The sequence below is a fragment of the Macaca mulatta genome, chromosome 16, assembly GCF_049350105.2.
Source record: "Macaca mulatta isolate MMU2019108-1 chromosome 16, T2T-MMU8v2.0, whole genome shotgun sequence".
NCBI lineage: Eukaryota > Metazoa > Chordata > Mammalia > Primates > Cercopithecidae > Macaca > Macaca mulatta.
The window spans coordinates 22781154-22794874 of NC_133421.1; positions in this window are offsets into that span (position 1 = coordinate 22781154).

The window sequence follows — 13721 nt, forward strand, 5'->3', positions numbered from 1 at the left end:
AAGAGCCCTGAAAAGATCCAAGCCTCTTCTGTGATGTGGGCCTCCTCCTCTCCTGCTGGACAATGAGCTCCCGTGCGGCTTTTGTCTGTGGCTGGACTGTGTTCGCCTTGATCTCAGAAGAGAGGCCGCAAGGGATGGGGATGAGATTTCAACGGCTCCGGGAGCAAAGCATCTCCTCACGTGGTCGAAGCCTTGGCAATCCCAAAGTGGAACCGCCGGGACAACGGTTGACAAGCGGACACATGACCCAGGCACAGACGCAGAGGGAGGCTCACCAAAGACAGGCCGACATGCAAGACACCGTTTTCTGGCGCATCGGGCACATTTCTCCAAACACACACACACACACGCACACACACACACCCCAACCGACGGAGAGAGGGCAAGAAACTCACAGAGTGTGAGAGACAGACAGACGCGAAAATGGGAGACACACAAACACATACACACACCAGCAGTCCTACAGCAGTGACACAGAAACAAACACCCCCAGGCAGGCGCTGAGGCTACGGGGTTCGGCTCTCGAGCAGAACGACCCTCGGTTGAGAGAGCAGCCCACCGGACCGCAGGCCGACCGGTCTTCGAGATCCCGGGGGCACGACTTTCGGGGAGACTCACCCGAACAGCGTCCGGGCGGGTCTGAGGCTGGGATGCGGCGCTGCTTTCCCCGGACTCCGCCTGTGCTTTCAACATCCTGGACAGCCCTATGCCACGACTCCTGGCATCCGGAGACGGTCCTGCCGACCCCGTGGTGAGGTCAGGCTGGAGCCTCGGAGCCCCGCCACCCAAGCACTGCCACGGAGGGCTCCTGTTTGCCAGGCCTCAGGGCGTGGTTGCTCTGACAACCGTGGGAACCACTGTGACGCAAGAGCACCCGCTCGCCACTCGCGCATGCGCATTGGCTGGGCCGCCCCGCGCTCCGCTGCCGGCAGTCAGGCCGCGTCCCCTTTAAACGACGGTGGCCGCTGGGCGCCAGGGGCTCTCCTGCTGCAGCCTTGGCAGCGGCTGCATCCGGGGTCCAGTAGGGGGCCGCGTGGGAGAGGCGGCCGCGGGCGGCGTCCCAGGATCAAACCCCAGGAGTCCCGTCTTCAGGACCTCCGTGAGCCGATTTCCATCGGGGGAGGGGGAGCTTCAGGGCGCCTGCTGGGGTCAGGTCACGACCTCCCATCAGATCCGATTCTGGACCCCTCCGGGTAAGAATGGATGGTCTGAGCACATGGACTGAGGCAGGCAGGGCCTGGCTGCAGCCCAGAATGATCCCTGATCCCATGGGCCTCAAGGCGTGGAGTCAGCTGAAAGTTCACTGACCCGTGAGCCCTCTGCCTCCCTCCTTTGAAACAGCAGTGTCCTGCCGGGATACTGAAGGGCCTGGGACCTAGCCGCGGGCCAAAAGTTTCAGGGGGTCAGTCCACCCAGGAGCAGAGGGGAGTCTCATTCTCAGGAATGAGACTGGATGTGCAGAGGAAATGCGACCAGCACCTGTCGCAGAAGACAAGGACTTGTCTTTCAAAGGGGGAGGGGGGCAGAGGGCTCAGGTGCGTCAGTGACCTTTCAGTTGACAGCGCAGCCTTGTGGCCTGTGAGATGATGGTGGGCTGCAGCCAGACCCTGCCTGCCTCACTAGATGTGCTCAGCCCATGCTTTCTCACCCGGAGGCTCCAGAATCGGGTCTGAAGCGGAGTCCTGAGACCCCGGCAGGCGCCCTGAAGCTCCCCCTCCCCCGGTGGAAATCGGCTGAAACCCAAGCAGGTTTGCAGAGAGAAACAATCATGACAGGGATCTCCAGGAAGTGTCTCCCTGATGGACTGGGAAGTGATCCTTCTGGAAGACATCCAGCCAGCCCAGGAAGCATCTAAGCCCCGGAGAAACAGGGGATACACAGCCAGAGGGAGGACGGAGCAGAGGCCAGAGCCCAGGCGGGGTAGAGCACCGTGCCACTGCCACGGGGTCATCACAGGGGTGCCCAACGGGTGGCTTGTCCAGTGATGCCGGCGTTCCAGTGACTGGGATTGTGGCCATCTCCCATTCCCGGCTTCCTCTTTCAGCCTGTGTCGTGGTGTGGCTTGTTTTGTCAGAGAAGAGCCCTGAAAAGATCCAAGCCTCTTCTGTGATGTGGGCCTCCTCCTCTCCTGCTGGACAATGAGCTCCCGTGCGGCTTTTGTCTGTGGCTGGACTGTGTTCGCCTTGATCTCAGAAGAGAGGCCGCAAGGGATGGGGATGAGATTTCAACGGCTCCGGGAGCAAAGCATCTCCTCACGTGGTCGAAACCTTGGCAATCCCAAAGTGGAACCGCCGGGACAACGGTTGACAAGCGGACACATGACCCAGGCACAGACGCAGAGGGAGGCTCACCAAAGACAGGCCGACATGCAAGACACCGTTTTCTGGCGCATCGGGCACATTTCTCCAAACACACACACACACACGCACACACACACACCCCAACCGACGGAGAGAGGGCAAGAAACTCACAGAGTGTGAGAGACAGACAGACGCGAAAATGGGAGACACACAAACACATACACACACCAGCAGTCCTACAGCAGTGACACAGAAACAAACACCCCCAGGCAGGCGCTGAGGCTACGGGGTTCGGCTCTCGAGCAGAACGACCCTCGGTTGAGAGAGCAGCCCACCGGACCGCAGGCCGACCGGTCTTCGAGATCCCGGGGGCACGACTTTCGGGGAGACTCACCCGAACAGCGTCCGGGCAGGTCTGAGGCTGGGATGCGGCGCTGCTTTCCCCGGACTCCGCCTGTGCTTTCAACATCCTGGACAGCCCTATGCCACGACTCCTGGCATCCGGAGACGGTCCTGCCGACCCCGTGGGGAGGTCAGGCTGGAGCCTCGGAGCCCCGCCACCCAAGCACTGCCACGGAGGGCTCCTGTTTGCCAGGCCTCAGGGCGTGGTTGCTCTGACAACCGTGGGAACCACTGTGACGCAAGAGCACCCGCTCGCCACTCGCGCATGCGCATTGGCTGGGCCGCCCCGCGCTCCGCTGCCGGCAGTCAGGCCGCGTCCCCTTTAAACGACGGTGGCCGCTGGGCGCCAGGGGCTCTCCTGCTGCAGCCTTGGCAGCGGCTGCATCCGGGGTCCAGTAGGGGGCCGCGTGGGAGAGGCGGCCGCGGGCGGCGTCCCAGGATCAAACCCCAGGAGTCCCGTCTTCAGGACCTCCGTGAGCCGATTTCCATCGGGGGAGGGGGAGCTTCAGGGCGCCTGCTGGGGTCAGGTCACGACCTCCCATCAGATCCGATTCTGGACCCCTCCGGGTAAGAATGGATGGTCTGAGCACATGGACTGAGGCAGGCAGGGCCTGGCTGCAGCCCAGAATGATCCCATGGGCCTCAAGGCGTGGAGTCAGCTGAAAGTTCACTGACCCGTGAGCCCTCTGCCTCCCTCCTTTGAAACAGCAGTGCCCTGCCGGGATACTGAAGGGCCTGGGACCTAGCCGCGGGCCAAAAGTTTCAGGGGGTCAGTCCACCCAGGAGCAGAGGGGAGTCTCATTCTCAGGAATGAGACTGGATGTGCAGAGGAAATGCGACCAGCACCTGTCGCAGAAGACAAGGACTTGTCTTTCAAAGGGGGAGGGGGGCAGAGGGCTCAGGTGCGTCAGTGACCTTTCAGTTGACAGCGCAGCCTTGTGGCCTGTGGGATGATGGTGGGCTGCAGCCAGACCCTGCCTGCCTCACTACATGTGCTCAGCCCATGCTTTCTCACCCGGAGGCTCCAGAATCGGGTCTGAAGCGGAGTCCTGAGACCCTGGCAGGCGCCCTGAAGCTCCCCCTCCCCCGGTGGAAATCGGCTGAAACCCAAGCAGGTTTGCAGAGAGAAACAATCATGACAGGGATCTCCAGGAAGTGTCTCCCTGATGGACTGGGAAGTGATCCTTCTGGAAGACATCCAGCCAGCCCAGGAAGCATCTAAGCCCCGGAGAAACAGGGGATACACAGCCAGAGGGAGGACGGAGCAGAGGCCAGAGCCCAGGCGGGGTAGAGCACCGTGCCACTGCCACGGGCTTCATCACAGGGGTGCCCAACGGGTGGCTTGTCCAGTGATGCCGGCGTTCCAGTGACTGGGATTGTGGCCATCTCCCATTCCCGGCTTCCTCTTTCAGCCTGTGTCGTGGTGTGGCTTGTTTTGTCAGAGAAGAGCCCTGAAAAGATCCAAGCCTCTTCTGTGATGTGGGCCTACTCCTCTCCTGCTGGACAATGAGCTCCCGTGCGGCTTTTGTCTGTGGCTGGACTGTGTTCGCCTTGATCTCAGAAGAGAGGCCGCAAGGGATGGGGATGAGATTTCAACGGCTCCGGGAGCAACGCATCTCCTCAAGTGGTCGAAGCCTTGGCAATCCCAAAGTGGAAGCGCCGGGACAACGGTTGACAAGCGGACACATGACCCAGGCACAGACGCACAGGGAGGCTCACCAAAGACAGGCCGACATGCAAGACACCGTTGTCTGGCGCATCGGGCACATTTCTCCAAACACACACACACACGCACACACACACACCCCAACCGACAGAGAGAGGGCAAGAAACTCACAGAGTGTGAGAGACAGACAGACGCGAAAATGGGAGACACACAAACACATACACACACCAGCAGTCCTACAGCAGTGACACAGAAACAAACACCCCCAGGCAGGCGCTGAGGCTACGGGGTTCGGCTCTCGAGCAGAACGACCCTCGGTTGAGAGAGCAGCCCACCGGCCCGCAGGCCGACCCGTCTTCGAGATCCCGGGGGCACGACTTTCGGGGAGACTCACCCGAACAGCGTCCGGGCGGGTCTGAGGCTGGGATGCGGCGCTGCTTTCCCCGGACTCCGCCTGTGCTTTCAACATCCTGGGCAGCCCTATGCCACGACTCCTGGCATCCGGAGACGGTCCTGCCGACCCCGTGGGGAGGTCAGGCTGGAGCCTCGGAGCCCCGCCACCCAAGCACTGCCACGGAGGGCTCCTGTTTGCCAGGCCTCAGGGCGTGGTTGCTCTGACAACCGTGGGAACCACTGTGACGCAAGAGCACCCGCTCGCCACTCGCGCATGCGCATTGGCTGGGCCGCCCCGCGCTCCGCTGCGGCCAGTCAGGCCGCGTCCCCTTTAAACGACGGTGGCCGCTGGGCGCCAGGGGCTCTCCTGCTGCAGCCTTGGCAGCGGCTGCATCCGGGGTCCAGTAGGGGGCCGCGTGGGAGAGGCGGCCGCGGGCGGCGTCCCAGGATCAAACCCCAGGAGTCCCGTCTTCAGGACCTCCGTGAGCCGATTTCCATCGGGGGAGGGGGAGCTCCAGGGCGCCTGCTGGGGTCAGGTCACGACCTCCCATCAGATCCGATTCTGGACCCCTCCGGGTAAGAATGGATGGTCTGAGCACATGGACTGAGGCAGGCAGGGCCTGGCTGCAGCCCAGAATGATCCCATGGGCCTCAAGGCGTGGAGTCAGCTGAAAGTTCACTGACCCGTGAGCCCTCTGCCTCCCTCCTTTGAAACAGCAGTGCCCTGCCGGGATACTGAAGGGCCTGGGACCTAGCCGCGGGCCAAAAGTTTCAGGGGGTCAGTCCACCCAGGAGCAGAGGGGAGTCTCATTCTCAGGAATGAGACTGGATGTGCAGAGGAAATGCGACCAGCACCTGTCGCAGAAGACAAGGACTTGTCTTTCAAAGGGGGAGGGGGGCAGAGGGCTCAGGTGCGTCAGTGACCTCTCAGTTGACAGCGCAGCCTTGTGGCCTGTGGGATGATGGTGGGCTGCAGCCAGACCCTGCCTGCCTCACTACATGTGCTCAGCCAATGCTTTCTCACCCGGAGGCTCCAGAATCGGGTCTGAAGAGGAGTCCTGAGACCCCGGCAGGCGCCCTGAAGCTCCCCCTCCCCCGGTGGAAATCGGCTGAAACCCAAGCAGGTTTGCAGAGAGAAACAATCATGACAGGGATCTCCAGGAAGTGTCTCCCTGATGGACTGGGAAGTGATCCTTCTGGAAGACATCCAGCCAGCCCAGGAAGCATCTAAGCCCCGGAGAAACAGGGGATACACAGCCAGAGGGAGGACGGAGCAGAGGCCAGAGCCCAGGCGGGGTAGAGCACCGTGCCACTGCCACGGGCTTCATCACAGGGGTGCCCAACGGGTGGCTTGTCCAGTGATGCCGGCGTTCCAGTGACTGGGATTGTGGCCATCTCCCATTCCCGGCTTCCTCTTTCAGCCTGTGTCGTGGTGTGGCTTGTTTTGTCAGAGAAGAGCCCTGAAAAGATCCAAGCCTCTTCTGTGATGTGGGCCTACTCCTCTCCTGCTGGACAATGAGCTCCCGTGCGGCTTTTGTCTGTGGCTGGACTGTGTTCGCCTTGATCTCAGAAGAGAGGCCGCAAGGGATGGGGATGAGATTTCAACGGCTCCGGGAGCAACGCATCTCCTCACGTGGTCGAAGCCTTGGCAATCCCAAAGTGGAACCGCCGGGACAACGGTTGACAAGCGGACACATGACCCAGGCACAGACGCACAGGGAGGCTCACCAAAGACAGGCCGACATGCAAGACACCGTTGTCTGGCGCATCGGGCACATTTCTCCAAACACACACACACACGCACACACACACACCCCAACCGACGGAGAGAGGGCAAGAAACTCACAGAGTGTGAGAGACAGACAGAAGCGAAAATGGGAGACACACAAACACATACACACACCAGCAGTCCTACAGCAGTGACACAGAAACAAACACCCCCAGGCAGGCGCTGAGGCTACGGGGTTCGGCTCTCGAGCAGAACGACCCTCGGTTGAGAGAGCAGCCCACCGGCCCGCAGGCCGACCCGTCTTCGAGATCCCGGGGGCACGACTTTCGGGGAGACTCACCCGAACAGCGTCCGGGCGGGTCTGAGGCTGGGATGCGGCGCTGCTTTCCCCGGACTCCGCCTGTGCTTTCAACATCCTGGGCAGCCCTATGCCACGACTCCTGGCATCCGGAGACGGTCCTGCCGACCCCGTGGGGAGGTCAGGCTGGAGCCTCGGAGCCCCGCCACCCAAGCACTGCCACGGAGGGCTCCTGTTTGCCAGGCCTCAGGGCGTGGTTGCTCTGACAACCGTGGGAACCACTGTGACGCAAGAGCACCCGCTCGCCACTCGCGCATGCGCATTGGCTGGGCCGCCCCGCGCTCCGCTGCCGGCAGTCAGGCCGCGTCCCCTTTAAACGACGGTGGCCGCTGGGCGCCAGGGGCTCTCCTGCTGCAGCCTTGGCAGCGGCTGCATCCGGGGTCCAGTAGGGGGCCGCGTGGGAGAGGCGGCCGCGGGCGGCGTCCCAGGATCAAACCCCAGGAGTCCCGTCTTCAGGACCTCCGTGAGCCGATTTCCATCGGGGGAGGGGGAGCTTCAGGGCGCCTGCTGGGGTCAGGTCACGACCTCCCATCAGATCCGATTCTGGACCCCTCCGGGTAAGAATGGATGGTCTGAGCACATGGACTGAGGCAGGCAGGGCCTGGCTGCAGCCCAGAATGATCCCATGGGCCTCAAGGCGTGGAGTCAGCTGAAAGTTCACTGACCCGTGAGCCCTCTGCCTCCCTCCTTTGAAACAGCAGTGTCCTGCCGGGATACTGAAGGGCCTGGGACCTAGCCGCGGGCCAAAAGTTTCAGGGGGTTAGTCCACCCAGGAGCAGAGGGGAGTCTCATTCTCAGGAATGAGACTGGATGTGCAGAGGAAATGCGACCAGCACCTGTCGCAGAAGACAAGGACTTGTCTTTCAAAGGGGGAGGGGGGCAGAGGGCTCAGGTGCGTCAGTGACCTTTCAGTTGACAGCGCAGCCTTGTGGCCTGTGAGATGATGGTGGGCTGCAGCCAGACCCTGCCTGCCTCACTAGATGTGCTCAGCCCATGCTTTCTCACCCGGAGGCTCCAGAATCGGGTCTGAAGCGGAGTCCTGAGACCCCGGCAGGCGCCCTGAAGCTCCCCCTCCCCCGGTGGAAATCGGCTGAAACCCAAGCAGGTTTGCAGAGAGAAACAATCATGACAGGGATCTCCAGGAAGTGTCTCCCTGATGGACTGGGAAGTGATCCTTCTGGAAGACATCCAGCCAGCCCAGGAAGCATCTAAGCCCCGGAGAAACAGGGGATACACAGCCAGAGGGAGGACGGAGCAGAGGCCAGAGCCCAGGCGGGGTAGAGCACCGTGCCACTGCCACGGGGTCATCACAGGGGTGCCCAACGGGTGGCTTGTCCAGTGATGCCGGCGTTCCAGTGACTGGGATTGTGGCCATCTCCCATTCCCGGCTTCCTCTTTCAGCCTGTGTCGTGGTGTGGCTTGTTTTGTCAGAGAAGAGCCCTGAAAAGATCCAAGCCTCTTCTGTGATGTGGGCCTCCTCCTCTCCTGCTGGACAATGAGCTCCCGTGCGGCTTTTGTCTGTGGCTGGACTGTGTTCGCCTTGATCTCAGAAGAGAGGCCGCAAGGGATGGGGATGAGATTTCAACGGCTCCGGGAGCAAAGCATCTCCTCACGTGGTCGAAACCTTGGCAATCCCAAAGTGGAACCGCCGGGACAACGGTTGACAAGCGGACACATGACCCAGGCACAGACGCAGAGGGAGGCTCACCAAAGACAGGCCGACATGCAAGACACCGTTTTCTGGCGCATCGGGCACATTTCTCCAAACACACACACACACACGCACACACACACACCCCAACCGACGGAGAGAGGGCAAGAAACTCACAGAGTGTGAGAGACAGACAGACGTGAAAATGGGAGACACACAAACACATACACACACCAGCAGTCCTACAGCAGTGACACAGAAACAAACACCCCCAGGCAGGCGCTGAGGCTACGGGGTTCGGCTCTCGAGCAGAACGACCCTCGGTTGAGAGAGCAGCCCACCGGACCGCAGGCCGACCGGTCTTCGAGATCCCGGGGGCACGACTTTCGGGGAGACTCACCCGAACAGCGTCCGGGCAGGTCTGAGGCTGGGATGCGGCGCTGCTTTCCCCGGACTCCGCCTGTGCTTTCAACATCCTGGACAGCCCTATGCCACGACTCCTGGCATCCGGAGACGGTCCTGCCGACCCCGTGGGGAGGTCAGGCTGGAGCCTCGGAGCCCCGCCACCCAAGCACTGCCACGGAGGGCTCCTGTTTGCCAGGCCTCAGGGCGTGGTTGCTCTGACAACCGTGGGAACCACTGTGACGCAAGAGCACCCGCTCGCCACTCGCGCATGCGCATTGGCTGGGCCGCCCCGCGCTCCGCTGCCGGCAGTCAGGCCGCGTCCCCTTTAAACGACGGTGGCCGCTGGGCGCCAGGGGCTCTCCTGCTGCAGCCTTGGCAGCGGCTGCATCCGGGGTCCAGTAGGGGGCCGCGTGGGAGAGGCGGCCGCGGGCGGCGTCCCAGGATCAAACCCCAGGAGTCCCGTCTTCAGGACCTCCGTGAGCCGATTTCCATCGGGGGAGGGGGAGCTTCAGGGCGCCTGCTGGGGTCAGGTCACGACCTCCCATCAGATCCGATTCTGGACCCCTCCGGGTAAGAATGGATGGTCTGAGCACATGGACTGAGGCAGGCAGGGCCTGGCTGCAGCCCAGAATGATCCCATGGGCCTCAAGGCGTGGAGTCAGCTGAAAGTTCACTGACCCGTGAGCCCTCTGCCTCCCTCCTTTGAAACAGCAGTGCCCTGCCGGGATACTGAAGGGCCTGGGACCTAGCCGCGGGCCAAAAGTTTCAGGGGGTCAGTCCACCCAGGAGCAGAGGGGAGTCTCATTCTCAGGAATGAGACTGGATGTGCAGAGGAAATGCGACCAGCACCTGTCGCAGAAGACAAGGACTTGTCTTTCAAAGGGGGAGGGGGGCAGAGGGCTCAGGTGCGTCAGTGACCTTTCAGTTGACAGCGCAGCCTTGTGGCCTGTGGGATGATGGTGGGCTGCAGCCAGACCCTGCCTGCCTCACTACATGTGCTCAGCCCATGCTTTCTCACCCGGAGGCTCCAGAATCGGGTCTGAAGCGGAGTCCTGAGACCCTGGCAGGCGCCCTGAAGCTCCCCCTCCCCCGGTGGAAATCGGCTGAAACCCAAGCAGGTTTGCAGAGAGAAACAATCATGACAGGGATCTCCAGGAAGTGTCTCCCTGATGGACTGGGAAGTGATCCTTCTGGAAGACATCCAGCCAGCCCAGGAAGCATCTAAGCCCCGGAGAAACAGGGGATACACAGCCAGAGGGAGGACGGAGCAGAGGCCAGAGCCCAGGCGGGGTAGAGCACCGTGCCACTGCCACGGGCTTCATCACAGGGGTGCCCAACGGGTGGCTTGTCCAGTGATGCCGGCGTTCCAGTGACTGGGATTGTGGCCATCTCCCATTCCCGGCTTCCTCTTTCAGCCTGTGTCGTGGTGTGGCTTGTTTTGTCAGAGAAGAGCCCTGAAAAGATCCAAGCCTCTTCTGTGATGTGGGCCTACTCCTCTCCTGCTGGACAATGAGCTCCCGTGCGGCTTTTGTCTGTGGCTGGACTGTGTTCGCCTTGATCTCAGAAGAGAGGCCGCAAGGGATGGGGATGAGATTTCAACGGCTCCGGGAGCAACGCATCTCCTCAAGTGGTCGAAGCCTTGGCAATCCCAAAGTGGAAGCGCCGGGACAACGGTTGACAAGCGGACACATGACCCAGGCACAGACGCACAGGGAGGCTCACCAAAGACAGGCCGACATGCAAGACACCGTTGTCTGGCGCATCGGGCACATTTCTCCAAACACACACACACACGCACACACACACACCCCAACCGACGGAGAGAGGGCAAGAAACTCACAGAGTGTGAGAGACAGACAGAAGCGAAAATGGGAGACACACAAACACATACACACACCAGCAGTCCTACAGCAGTGACACAGAAACAAACACCCCCAGGCAGGCGCTGAGGCTACGGGGTTCGGCTCTCGAGCAGAACGACCCTCGGTTGAGAGAGCAGCCCACCGGCCCGCAGGCCGACCCGTCTTCGAGATCCCGGGGGCACGACTTTCGGGGAGACTCACCCGAACAGCGTCCGGGCGGGTCTGAGGCTGGGATGCGGCGCTGCTTTCCCCGGACTCCGCCTGTGCTTTCAACATCCTGGGCAGCCCTATGCCACGACTCCTGGCATCCGGAGACGGTCCTGCCGACCCCGTGGGGAGGTCAGGCTGGAGCCTCGGAGCCCCGCCACCCAAGCACTGCCACGGAGGGCTCCTGTTTGCCAGGCCTCAGGGCGTGGTTGCTCTGACAACCGTGGGAACCACTGTGACGCAAGAGCACCCGCTCGCCACTCGCGCATGCGCATTGGCTGGGCCGCCCCGCGCTCCGCTGCCGGCAGTCAGGCCGCGTCCCCTTTAAACGACGGTGGCCGCTGGGCGCCAGGGGCTCTCCTGCTGCAGCCTTGGCAGCGGCTGCATCCGGGGTCCAGTAGGGGGCCGCGTGGGAGAGGCGGCCGCGGGCGGCGTCCCAGGATCAAACCCCAGGAGTCCCGTCTTCAGGACCTCCGTGAGCCGATTTCCATCGGGGGAGGGGGAGCTTCAGGGCGCCTGCTGGGGTCAGGTCACGACCTCCCATCAGATCCGATTCTGGACCCCTCCGGGTAAGAATGGATGGTCTGAGCACATGGACTGAGGCAGGCAGGGCCTGGCTGCAGCCCAGAATGATCCCATGGGCCTCAAGGCGTGGAGTCAGCTGAAAGTTCACTGACCCGTGAGCCCTCTGCCTCCCTCCTTTGAAACAGCAGTGCCCTGCCGGGATACTGAAGGGCCTGGGACCTAGCCGCGGGCCAAAAGTTTCAGGGGGTCAGTCCACCCAGGAGCAGAGGGGAGTCTCATTCTCAGGAATGAGACTGGATGTGCAGAGGAAATGCGACCAGCACCTGTCGCAGAAGAAAAGGACTTGTCTTTCAAAGGGGGAGGGGGGCAGAGGGCTCAGGTGCGTCAGTGACCTCTCAGTTGACAGCGCAGCCTTGTGGCCTGTGGGATGATGGTGGGCTGCAGCCAGACCCTGCCTGCCTCACTACATGTGCTCAGCCAATGCTTTCTCACCCGGAGGCTCCAGAATCGGGTCTGAAGAGGAGTCCTGAGACCCCGGCAGGCGCCCTGAAGCTCCCCCTCCCCCGGTGGAAATCGGCTGAAACCCAAGCAGGTTTGCAGAGAGAAACAATCATGACAGGGATCTCCAGGAAGTGTCTCCCTGATGGACTGGGAAGTGATCCTTCTGGAAGACATCCAGCCAGCCCAGGAAGCATCTAAGCCCCGGAGAAACAGGGGATACACAGCCAGAGGGAGGACGGAGCAGAGGCCAGAGCCCAGGCGGGGTAGAGCACCGTGCCACTGCCACGGGCTTCATCACAGGGGTGCCCAACGGGTGGCTTGTCCAGTGATGCCGGCGTTCCAGTGACTGGGATTGTGGCCATCTCCCATTCCCGGCTTCCTCTTTCAGCCTGTGTCGTGGTGTGGCTTGTTTTGTCAGAGAAGAGCCCTGAAAAGATCCAAGCCTCTTCTGTGATGTGGGCCTACTCCTCTCCTGCTGGACAATGAGCTCCCGTGCGGCTTTTGTCTGTGGCTGGACTGTGTTCGCCTTGATCTCAGAAGAGAGGCCGCAAGGGATGGGGATGAGATTTCAACGGCTCCGGGAGCAACGCATCTCCTCACGTGGTCGAAGCCTTGGCAATCCCAAAGTGGAACCGCCGGGACAACGGTTGACAAGCGGACACATGACCCAGGCACAGACGCACAGGGAGGCTCACCAAAGACAGGCCGACATGCAAGACACCGTTGTCTGGCGCATCGGGCACATTTCTCCAAACACACACACACACGCACACACACACACCCCAACCGACGGAGAGAGGGCAAGAAACTCACAGAGTGTGAGAGACAGACAGACGCGAAAATGGGAGACACACAAACACATACACACACCAGCAGTCCTACAGCAGTGACACAGAAACAAACACCCCCAGGCAGGCGCTGAGGCTACGGGGTTCGGCTCTCGAGCAGAACGACCCTCGGTTGAGAGAGCAGCCCACCGGCCCGCAGGCCGACCGGTCTTCGAGATCCCGGGGGCACGACTTTCGGGGAGACTCACCCGAACAGCGTCCGGGCGGGTCTGAGGCTGGGATGCGGCGCTGCTTTCCCCGGACTCCGCCTGTGCTTTCAACATCCTGGACAGCCCTATGCCACGACTCCTGGCATCCGGAGACGGTCCTGCCGACCCCGTGGGGAGGTCAGGCTGGAGCCTCGGAGCCCCGCCACCCAAGCACTGCCACGGAGGGCTCCTGTTTGCCAGGCCTCAGGGCGTGGTTGCTCTGACAACCGTGGGAACCACTGTGACGCAAGAGCACCCGCTCGCCACTCGCACATGCGCATTGGCTGGGCCGCCCCGCGCTCCGCTGCCGGCAGTCAGGCCGCGTCCCCTTTAAACGACGGTGGCCGCTGGGCGCCAGGGGCTCTCCTGCTGCAGCCTTGGCAGCGGCTGCATCCGGGGTCCAGTAGGGGGCCGCGTGGGAGAGGCGGCCGCGGGCGGCGTCCCAGGATCAAACCCCAGGAGTCCCGTCTTCAGGACCTCCGTGAGCCGATTTCCATCGGGGGAGGGGGAGCTTCAGGGCGCCTGCTGGGGTCAGGTCACGACCTCCCATCAGATCCGATTCTGGACCCCTCCGGGTAAGAATGGATGGTCTGAGCACATGGACTGAGGCAGGCAGGGCCTGGCTGCAGCCCAGAATGATCCCATGGGCCTCAAGGCGTGGAGTCAGCTGAAAGTTCACTGACCCG